A 12,411-nucleotide genomic window follows, 5' to 3' on the forward strand; every position below is an offset into this window, starting at 1 on the left:
AGAAATCATTTTTGGCCATTTCTGACCAAAAAGCATAGACTATACCCATGGTTTTAATCGATTTTGGACCATTTTCACACCCTATTTAATATGATGCATTATTTATGAAGGATGCAAAAGAGATCATTTCTGACCATTTCTGACCAATAAGCATGGACTATAGCCCATGGTTTTGATCGATTTTGGACCATTTTCCCACCTATTTAATATGATGCATTATTTATGAAGCATGCAAAAGAAATCATTTTTGGCCATTTCTGACCAAAAAGCATGGACTATAGCCCATGGTTTTAATCGATTTTGGACCTTTTTTACACTTTTTTTAATATGATGCATTACTTATGAAGGATGCAAAAGAGATCATTTTTGGCCATTTCTGACCAAAAAGCATGGGCTATAGCCCATGGTTTTAATCGATTTTGGACCATTTTCCCACCTATTTAATATGATGCATTATTTATGAAGCATGCAAAAGAAATCATTTTTGGCCATTTTTGACCAAAAAGCATGGACTATAGCCCATGGTTTTAATCGATTTTGGACCTTTTTTACACTTTTTTTAATATGATGCATTACTTTTGAAGGATGCAAAAGAGATCATTTTTGGCCATTTCTGACCAAAAAGCATGGGCTATAGCCCATGGTTTTAATCGATTTTGGACCTTTTTCTCACCTTTTTTAATATGATGCATTTTTTATAAAAGATAAAAAATAGGTTATTTCTGACCATTTATAGCAAAAAAGCATGGACTATAGCCCATGGTTTTGATCGATTTTGGACCATTTTCACACCTATTTATTATGATGCATTATTTATGAAGGATGCAAAAGAAATCATTTTTGGCCATTTCTGACCAAAAAGCATGGACTATAGCTCACTATAGCTCTATATTGCGATTAATGGAACTAACGTTAAACAAGTTGATCACACCAAATCTTTGGGTGTCACTATTGATAAAAACCTTAATTGGTCAGAACATGTTAACGACATTTCGAAGAAAATCTCATCAAGTATAGGGGCTCTAAAACGTGTTCGCCCATTCATTTCGACCGATAGTGCCATCCAAATCTACGAAGCCTTGATTCTACCCAAACTGGACTATTGTAGTGCAGTTTGGGATGGATTAAGTGATAAACTATGTGTTCAACTACAAAAGCGTCAAAATCGAGCGGCTAGAGTTATCACAAGATCTAACTATGACATAAGATCTAGCCATCTCCTTGACCAATTAAACTGGGATACACTTGCAATTCGTCGTAAAAAACAAAAAGCCCTACTAATGTTTAAAACGATGCAGGAACGTACACCAGTTTACTTACAAAACCTTTTCTCCGACTACCATACTAAATACAACCTTCGAAATCATGATAAAAAACTGTCAATACCTAAGCCACACACTGAATATCTAAAACGATCATTCAGTTATAGTGGGGCAAAATTGTGGAATGACCTACCATTAAATATAAAAGAGGTCATGTCAATACGAAAATTTAAAACGGAAATTGATAGTCTATACAGTAAGAAAAGTTGTAACTAAGGGCTCCACGGCAAACATGTAAAACAGTAACTAGCTTTTTATTCGTAAATCTTTACTTTTAAATATTTTTAGGCAATCGACTGATGTTTTTACCGTGGTAAAATAAAGAAGCTTCCTTCCTTCCTTCCTTCCTTCCTTCCTCATGGTTTTAATCGATTTTGGACCATTTTCACACCTTTTTTAATATGATGCATTACTTATGAAGGATGCAAAAGAGATCATTTTTGGCCATTTCTGACCAAAAAGCATGGACTATAGGCCATGGTTTTGATCCATTTTGGACCATTTTCAACCCTTTTTTAATATGATGCATTATTTATAAAAGATGAAAAATAGGTCATTTCTGACCATTTATAGCAAAAAAGCATGGACTATAGCCCATTGTTTTAATCGATTTTGGACCATTTTCCCATCTATTTAATATGATGCATTAGTTATGAAGGATGCAAAAGAGATCATTTTTGGGCATTTCTGACAAAGAAGCATGGACTATAGCCCATGGTTTTAATCGATTTTGGACCTTTTTCACACCTTTTTTAATATGATGCATTATTTATGAAGCATGCAAAAGAAATCATTTTTGGCCATTTTTGACCAAAAAGCATGGACTATAGCCCATGGTTTTGATCCATTTTGGACCATTTTCAACCCTTTTTTAATATGATGCATTATTTATAAAAGATGAAAAATAGGTCATTTCTGACCATTTATAGCAAAAAAGCATGGACTATAGCCCATGGTTTTAATCGATTTTGGACCATTTTCCCACCTATTTAATATGATGCATTATTTATGAAGGATGCAAAAGAAATCATTTTTGGGCATTTCTGACCAAGAAGCATGGACTATAGCCCATGGTTTTAATCGATTTTGGACCTTTTTCACACCTTTTTTAATATGATGCATTATTTATGAAGGATGCAAAAGAAATCATTTTTGGCCATTTCTGACCAAAAAGCATGGACTATAGCCCATGGTTTTGATCCATTTTGGACCATTTTCAACCCTTTTTTAATATGATGCATTATTTATAAAAGATAAAAAATAGGTCATTTCTGACCATTTCTGACCAATAAGCATGGACTATAGCCCATGGTTTTAATCGATTTTGGACCATTTTCCCACCTATTTAATATGATGCATTATTTATGAAGGATGCAAAAGAAATCATTTTTGGGCATTTCTGACCAAGAAGCATGGACTATAGCCCATGGTTTTAATCGATTTTGGACCTTTTTCACACCTTTTTTAATATGATGCATTATTTATGAAGCATGCAAAAGAAATCATTTTTGGCCATTTCTGACCAAAAAGCATGGACTATAGCCCATTGTTTTGATCGATTTTCGAATGTTTTCGCCCCTCTTTCAATATGATGCATTACTTATGAAGGATGCAAAAGAAATCATTTTTGGCCATTTCTGACCAAAAAGCATAGACTATACCCATGGTTTTGATCGATTTTGGACCATTTTCACACCCTATTTAATATGATGCATTATTTATGAAGGATGCAAAAGAGATCATTTTTGGCCATTTCTGACCAAGAAGCATGGACTATAGCCCATGGTTTTAATCGATTTTGGACCTTTTTCTCACCTTTTTTAATATGATGCATTTTTTATAAAAGATAAAAAATAGGTTATTTCTGACCATTTATAGCAAAAAAGCATGGACTATAGCCCATGGTTTTGATCGATTTTGGACCATTTTCACACCTATTTATTATGATGCATTATTTATGAAGGATGCAAAAGAAATCATTTTTGGCCATTTCTGACCAAAAAGCATGGACTATAGCTCATGGTTTTAATCGATTTTGGACCATTTTAAAACCTTTTTTAATATGATGCATTATTTATGAAGGATGCAAAAGAAATCATTTTTGGCCATTTTTGACCAAAAAGCATAGACTATACCCATGGTTTTAATCCATTTTGGACCTTTTTCACACCCTATTTAATATGATGCATTATTTATGAAGGATGCAAAAGAGATCATTTTTGGCCATTTCTGACAAAGAAGCATGGACTATAGCCCATGGTTTTAATCGATTTTGGACCTTTTTCTCACCTTTTTTAATATGATGCATTTTTTATAAAAGATAAAAAATAGGTTATTTCTGACCATTTATAGCAAAAAAGCATGGACTATAGCCCATGGTTTTGATCGATTTTGGACCATTTTCACACCTATTTAGTGTGATTCATTATTTATGAAGGATGCTAAAGAGATCATTTTTGGGCATTTCTGACCAAAAAGCATGGACTATAGCCCATGGTTTTGATCGATTTAGGACCATTTTCACACTTTTTACGATATGATGCATTTTTTATAAAAGATAAAAAATAGGTCATTTCTGACCATTTATGGACAAAAAGCATGGACTATAGCCCATGGTTTTAATCGATTTTGGACCATTTTCACACCCTATTTAAAATGATGCATTATTTATGAAGGATGCAAAAGACATCATTTTTGGCCATTTCTGACCAAGAAGCATGGACTATAGCCCATGGTTTTAATCGATTTTGGACCTTTTTCACACCTTTTTTAATATGATGCATTATTTATGAAGGATGCAAAAGAAATCATTTTTGGCCATTTTTGACCAAAAAGCATGGACTATAGCCCATGGTTTTAATCGATTTTGGACCTTTTTTACACTTTTTTTAATATGATGCATTACTTATGAAGGATGCCAAAGAGATCATTTTTGGCCATTTCTGACCAAAAAGCATGGGCTATAGCCCATGGTTTTAATCGATTTTGGACCTTTTTCTCACCTTTTTTAATATGATGCATTTTTTATAAAAGATAAAAAATAGGTTATTTCTGACCATTTATAGCAAAAAAGCATGGACTATAGCCCATGGTTTTGATCGATTTTGGACCATTTTCACACCTATTTATTATGATGCATTATTTATGAAGGATGCAAAAGAAATCATTTTTGGCCATTTCTGACCAAAAAGCATGGACTATAGCTCATGGTTTTAATCGATTTTGGACCATTTTCACACCTTTTTTAATATGATGCATTACTTATGAAGGATGCAAAAGAGATCATTTTTGGCCATTTCTGACCAAAAAGCATGGACTATAGCCCATGGTTTTGATCCATTTTGGACCATTTTCCCACCTATTTAATATGATGCATTATTTATGAAGGATGCAAAAGAAATCATTTTTGGGCATTTCTGACCAAGAAGCATGGACTATAGCCCATGGTTTTAATCGATTTTGGACCTTTTTCACACCTTTTTTAATATGATGCATTATTTATGAAGGATGCAAAAGAAATCATTTTTGGCCATTTCTGACCAAGAAGCATGGACTATAGCCCATGGTTTTAATCCATTTTGGACCATTTTCAAATCTTTTTTAATATGATGCATTATTTATGAAGGATGCAAAAGAAATCATTTTTGGCCATTTCTGACCAAAAAGCATAGACTATACCCATGGTTTTGATCCATTTTGGACCATTTTCACACCTCTCAATATGAATTATTTTTTATGAAGGATGCCAAAGACATCATTTTTGGCCATTTCTGACAAAGAAGCATGGACTATAGCCCATGGTTTTAATCGATTTTGGACCTTTTTCACACCTTTTTTAATATGATGCATTATTTATGAAGCATGCAAAAGAAATCATTTTTGGCCATTTTTGACCAAAAAGCATGGACTATAGCCCATGGTTTTGATCCATTTTGGACCATTTTCAACCCTTTTTTATTATCATGCATTATTTATAAAAGATGAAAAATAGGTCATTTCTGACCATTTATAGCAAAAAAGCATGGACTATAGCCCATGGTTTTAATCGATTTTGGACCATTTTCCCACCTATTTAATATGATGCATTATTTATGAAGGATGCAAAAGAAATCATTTTTGGGCATTTCTGACCAAGAAGCATGGACTATAGCCCATGGTTTTAATCGATTTTGGACCTTTTTCACACCTTTTTTAATATGATGCATTATTTATGAAGGATGCAAAAGAAATCATTTTTGGCCATTTCTGACCAAAAAGCATGGACTATAGCCCATGGTTTTGATCCATTTTGGACCATTTTCACACCTTTTTTAATATGATGCATTATTTATAAAAGATAAAAAATAGGTCATTTCTGACCATTTCTGACCAATAAGCATGGACTATAGCCCATGGTTTTGATCGATTTTGGACCATTTTCCCACCTATTTAATATGATGCATTATTTATGAAGGATGCAAAAGAGATCATTTTTGGGCATTTCTGACCAATAAGCATGGACTATAGCCCATGGTTTTAATCGATTTTGGACCATTTTAACACCTCTTTCAACAAGGTGCATTATTTATGAAGCATGCAAAAGAAATCATTTTTGGCCATTTCTGACCAAAAAGCATGGACTATAGCCCATGGTTTTGATCGATTTTGGACCATTTTCACACCTCTTTTAATATGATGCTTTATTTATGACTGAAGCAAAAGAAATCATTTCTGGGCATTTCTGACCAAAAAGCATGGACTATAACCCATGGTTTTGATCGATTTTGGACCATTTTCGCACCTCTATCAGTATGATGTATTATTTATGAAGGATGCAAAAGAGATAATTTTATGCCATTTCTGACCAAAAAGCATGGACTATAGCCCATGGTTTTGATCCATTTTGGACCATTTTCAACCCTTTTTTAATATGATGCATTATTTATAAAAGATGAAAAATAGGTCATTTCTGACCATTTATAGCAAAAAAGCATGGACTATAGCCCATGGTTTTAATCGATTTTGGACCATTTTCCCACCTATTTAATATGATGCATTATTTATGAAGGATGCAAAAGAAATCATTTTTGGGCATTTCTGACCAAGAAGCATGGACTATAGCCCATGGTTTTAATCGATTTTGGACCTTTTTCACACCTTTTTTAATATGATGCATTATTTATGAAGGATGCAAAAGAGATCATTTTTGGCCATTTCTGACCAAGAAGCATGGACTATAGCCCATGGTTTTAATCCATTTTGGACCATTTTCAAATCTTTTTTAATATGATGCATTATTTATGAAGGATGCAAAAGAAATCATTTTTGGCCATTTCTGACCAAAAAGCATAGACTATACCCATGGTTTTAATCGATTTTGGACCATTTTCACACCTCTCAATATGAATTATTTTTTATGAAGGATGCCAAAGACATCATTTTTGGCCATTTCTGACAAAGAAGCATGGACTATAGCCCATGGTGTTAATCGATTTTGGACCTTTTTCACACCTTTTTTAATATGATGCATTATTTATGAAGCATGCAAAAGAAATCATTTTTGGCCATTTTTGACCAAAAAGCATGGACTATAGCCCATTGTTTTGATCGATTTTCGAATGTTTTCGCCCCTCTTTCAATATGATGCATTACTTATGAAGGATGCAAAAGAAATCATTTTTGGCCATTTCTGACCAAAAAGCATAGACTATACCCATGGTTTTGATCGATTTTGGACCATTTTCACACCCTATTTAATATGATGCATTATTTATGAAGCATGCAAAAGAAATCATTTTTGGCCATTTTTGACCAAAAAGCATGGACTATAGCCCATGGTTTTAATCGATTTTGGACCTTTTTTTACACTTTTTTTAATATGATGCATTACTTATGAAGGATGCCAAAGAGATCATTTTTGGCCATTTCTGACCAAAAAGCATGGGCTATAGCCCATGGTTTTAATCGATTTTGGACCTTTTTCTCACCTTTTTTAATATGATGCATTTTTTATAAAAGATAAAAAATAGGTTATTTCTGACCATTTATAGCAAAAAAGCATGGACTATAGCCCATGGTTTTAATCGATTTTGGACCATTTTCACACCTATTTATTATGATGCATTATTTATGAAGGATGCAAAAGAAATCATTTTTGGCCATTTCTGACCAAAAAGCATGGACTATAGCTCATGGTTTTAATCGATTTTGGACCATTTTCACACCTCTATCAGTATGATGTATTATTTATGAAGGATGCAAAAGAGATCATTTTTGGCCATTTCTGACCAAAAAGCATGGACTATAGCCCATGGTTTTAATCGATTTTGGACCTTTTTTACACTTTTTTTAATATGATGCATTACTTATGAAGGATGCCAAAGAGATCATTTTTGGCCATTTCTGACCAAAAAGCATGGGCTATAGCCCATGGTTTTAATCGATTTTGGACCTTTTTCTCACCTTTTTTAATATGATGCATTTTTTATAAAAGATAAAAAATAGGTTATTTCTGACCATTTATAGCAAAAAAGCATGGACTATAGCCCATGGTTTTGATCGATTTTGGACCATTTTCACACCTATTTATTATGATGCATTATTTATGAAGGATGCAAAAGAAATCATTTTTGGCCATTTCTGACCAAAAAGCATGGACTATAGCTCATGGTTTTAATCGATTTTGGACCATTTTCACACCTCTATCAGTATGATGTATTATTTATGAAGGATGCAAAAGAGATCATTTTTGGCCATTTCTGACCAAAAAGCATGGACTATAGCCCATGGTTTTAATCCATTTTGGACCATTTTCAAACCTTTTTTAATATGATGCATTATTTATAAAAGATGAAAAATAGGTCATTTCTGACCATTTATAGCAAAAAAGCATGGACTATAGCCCATGGTTTTAATCGATTTTGGACCATTTTCCCACCTATTTAATATGATGCATTATTTATGAAGGATGCAAAAGAAATCATTTTTGGGCATTTCTGACCAAGAAGCATGGACTATAGCCCATGGTTTTAATCGATTTTGGACCTTTTTCACACCTTTTTTAATATGATGCATTTTTTATGAAGGATGCAAAAGAGATCATTTTTGGCCTTTTCTGACCAAGAAGCATGGACTATAGCCCATGGTTTTAATCCATTTTGGACCATTTTCAAATCTTTTTTAATATGATGCATTATTTATAAAGGATGCAAAAGAAATCATTTTTGGCCATTTCTGACCAAAAAGCATAGACTATACCCATGGTTTTAATCGATTTTGGACCATTTTCACACCTCTCAATATGAATTATTTTTTATGAAGGATGCAAAAGACATCATTTTTGGCCATTTCTGACCAAGAAGCATGGACTATAGCCCATGGTTTTAATCGATTTTGGACCTTTTTCACACCTTTTTTAATATGATGCATTATTTATGAAGGATGCAAAAGAAATCATTTTTGGGCATTTCTGACCAAAAAGCATGGACTATAGCCCATGGTTTTAAGCCATTTTGGACCATTTTCAAATCTTTTTTAATATGATGCATTATTTATGAAGGAGGCAAAAGAAATCATTTTTGGCCATTTCTGACCAAAAAGCATGGGCTATAGCCCATGGTTTTAATCGATTTTGGACCTTTTTCTCACCTTTTTTAATATGATTCATTTTTTATAAAAGATAAAAAATAGGTTATTTCTGACCATTTATAGCAAAAACGCATGGACTATAGCCCATGGTTTTGATCGATTTTGGACCATTTTCACACCTATTTATTATGATGCATTATTTATGAAGGATGCAAAAGAGATCATTTTTGGCCATTTCTGACCAAAAAGCATGGACTATAGCCCATGGTTTTAATCGATTTTGGACCTTTTTTACACTTTTTTTAATATGATGCATTACTTATGAAGGATGCCAAAGAGATCATTTTTGGCCATTTCTGACCAAAAAGCATGGGCTATAGCCCATGGTTTTAATCGATTTTGGACCTTTTTCTCACCTTTTTTAATATGATGCATTTTTTATAAAAGATAAAAAATAGGTTATTTCTGACCATTTATAGCAAAAAAGCATGGACTATAGCCCATGGTTTTGATCGATTTTGGACCATTTTCACACCTATTTATTATGATGCATTATTTATGAAGGATGCAAAAGAAATCATTTTTGGCCATTTCTGACCAAAAAGCATGGACTATAGCTCATGGTTTTAATCGATTTTGGACCATTTTCACACCTCTATCAGTATGATGTATTATTTATGAAGGATGCAAAAGAGATCATTTTTGGCCATTTCTGACCAAAAAGCATGGACTATAGCCCATGGTTTTGATCCATTTTGGACCATTTTCAACCCTTTTTTAATATGATGCATTATTTATAAAAGATGAAAAATAGGTCATTTCTGACCATTTATAGCAAAAAAGCATGGACTATAGCCCATGGTTTTAATCGATTTTGGACCATTTTCCCACCTATTTAATATGATGCATTATTTATGAAGGATGCAAAAGAAATCATTTTTGGGCATTTCTGACCAAGAAGCATGGACTATAGCCCATGGTTTTAATCGATTTTGGACCTTTTTCACACCTTTTTTAATATGATGCATTTTTTATGAAGGATGCAAAAGAGATCATTTTTGGCCTTTTCTGACCAAGAAGCATGGACTATAGCCCATGGTTTTAATCCATTTTGGACCATTTTCAACCCTTTTTTAATATGATGCATTATTTATAAAAGATGAAAAATAGGTCATTTCTGACCATTTATAGCAAAAACGCATGGACTATAGCCCATGGTTTTGATCGATTTTGGACCATTTTCACACCTATTTATTATGATGCATTATTTATGAAGGATGCAAAAGAAATCATTTTTGGCCATTTCTGACCAAAAAGCATGGACTATAGCTCATGGTTTTAATCGATTTTGGACCATTTTCACACCTTTTTTAATATGATGCATTACTTATGAAGGATGCAAAAGAGATCATTTTTGGCCATTTCTGACCAAAAAGCATGGACTATAGCCCATGGTTTTGATCCATTTTGGACCATTTTCAACCCTTTTTTAATATGATGCATTATTTATAAAAGATGAAAAATAGGTCATTTCTGACCATTTATAGCAAAAAAGCATGGACTATAGCCCATGGTTTTAATCGATTTTGGACCATTTTCCCACCTATTTAATATGGTGCATTATTTATGAAGGATGCAAAAGAGATCATTTTTGGCCATTTCTGACCAAGAAGCATGGACTATAGCCCATGGTTTTAATCCATTTTGGACCATTTTCAAATCTTTTTTAATATGATGCATTATTTATAAAGGATGCAAAAGAAATCATTTTTGGCCATTTCTGACCAAAAAGCATAGACTATACCCATGGTTTTAATCGATTTTGGACCATTTTCACACCTCTCAATATGAATTATTTTTTATGAAGGATGCAAAAGACATCATTTTTGGCCATTTCTGACAAAGAAGCATGTACTATAGCCCATGGTTTTAATCGATTTTGGACCTTTTTCACACCTTTTTTAATATGATGCATTATTTATGAAGGATGCAAAAGAAATCATTTTTGGGCATTTCTGACCAAAAAGCATGGACTATAGCCCATGGTTTTAAGCCATTTTGGACCATTTTCAAATCTTTTTTAATATGATGCATTATTTATGAAGGATGCAAAAGAAATCATTTTTGGCCATTTCTGACCAAAAAGCATGGGCTATAGCCCATGGTTTTAATCGATTTTGGACCTTTTTCTCACCTTTTTTAATATGATTCATTTTTTATAAAAGATAAAAAATAGGTTATTTCTGACCATTTATAGCAAAAAAGTAGGACTATAGCCCATGGTTTTGATCGATTTTGGACCATTTTCACACCTATTTATTATGATGCATTATTTATGAAGGATGCAAAAGAAATCATTTTTGGCCATTTCTGACCAAAAAGCATGGACTATAGCTCATGGTTTTAATCGATTTTGGACCATTTTCACACCTTTTTTAATATGATGCATTACTTATGAAGGATGCAAAAGAGATCATTTTTGGCCATTTCTGACCAAAAAGCATGGACTATAGCCCATGGTTTGGATCCATTTTGGACCATTTTCAACCCTTTTTTAATATGATGCATTATTTATAAAAGATGAAAAATAGGTCATTTCTGACCATTTATAGCAAAAAAGCATGGACTATAGCCCATGGTTTTAATCGATTTTGGACCATTTTCCCACCTATTTAATATGATGCATTATTTACGAAGGATGCAAAAGAAATCATTTTTGGGCATTTCTGACCAAGAAGCATGGACTATAGCCCATGGTTTTAATCGATTTTGGACCTTTTTCACACCTTTTTTAATATGATGCATTATTTATGAAGGATGCAAAAGAAATCATTTTTGGCCATTTCTGGCCAAAAAGCATGGACTATAGCCCATGGTTTTGATCCATTTTGGACCATTTTCAACCCTTTTTTAATATGATGCATTATTTATAAAAGATAAAAAATAGGTCATTTCTGACCATTTCTGACCAATAAGCATGGACTATAGCCCATGGTTTTGATCGATTTTGGACCATTTTCCCACCTATTTAATATGATGCATTATTTATGAAGGATGCAAAAGAAATCATTTTTGGGCATTTCTGACCAAGAAGCATGGACTATAGCCCATGGTTTTAATCGATTTTTGACCATTTTCCCACCTATTTAATATGATGCATTATTTATGAAGCATGCAAAAGAAATCATTTTTGGGCATTTCTGACCAAGAAGCATGGACTATAGCCCATGGTTTTAATCGATTTTGGACCTTTTTCACACCTTTTTTAATATGATGCATTATTTATGAAGGATGCAAAAGAAATCATTTTTGGCCATTTCTGACCAAAAAGCATGGACTATAGCCCATGGTTTTGATCCATTTAGGACCATTTTCAACCCTTTTTTAATATGATGCATTATTTATAAAAGATAAAAAATAGGTCATTTCTGACCATTTCTGACCAATAAGCATGGACTATAGCCCATGGTTTTGATCGATTTTGGACCTTTTTCCCACCTATTTAATATGATGCATTATTTAT

This window comes from Actinia tenebrosa, unplaced genomic scaffold, assembly GCF_029948245.1.
Source record: "Actinia tenebrosa isolate PJP-AT-01 unplaced genomic scaffold, QUT_ActTen_1.0 PGA_scaffold4__44_contigs__length_22323623, whole genome shotgun sequence".
NCBI lineage: Eukaryota > Metazoa > Cnidaria > Anthozoa > Actiniaria > Actiniidae > Actinia > Actinia tenebrosa.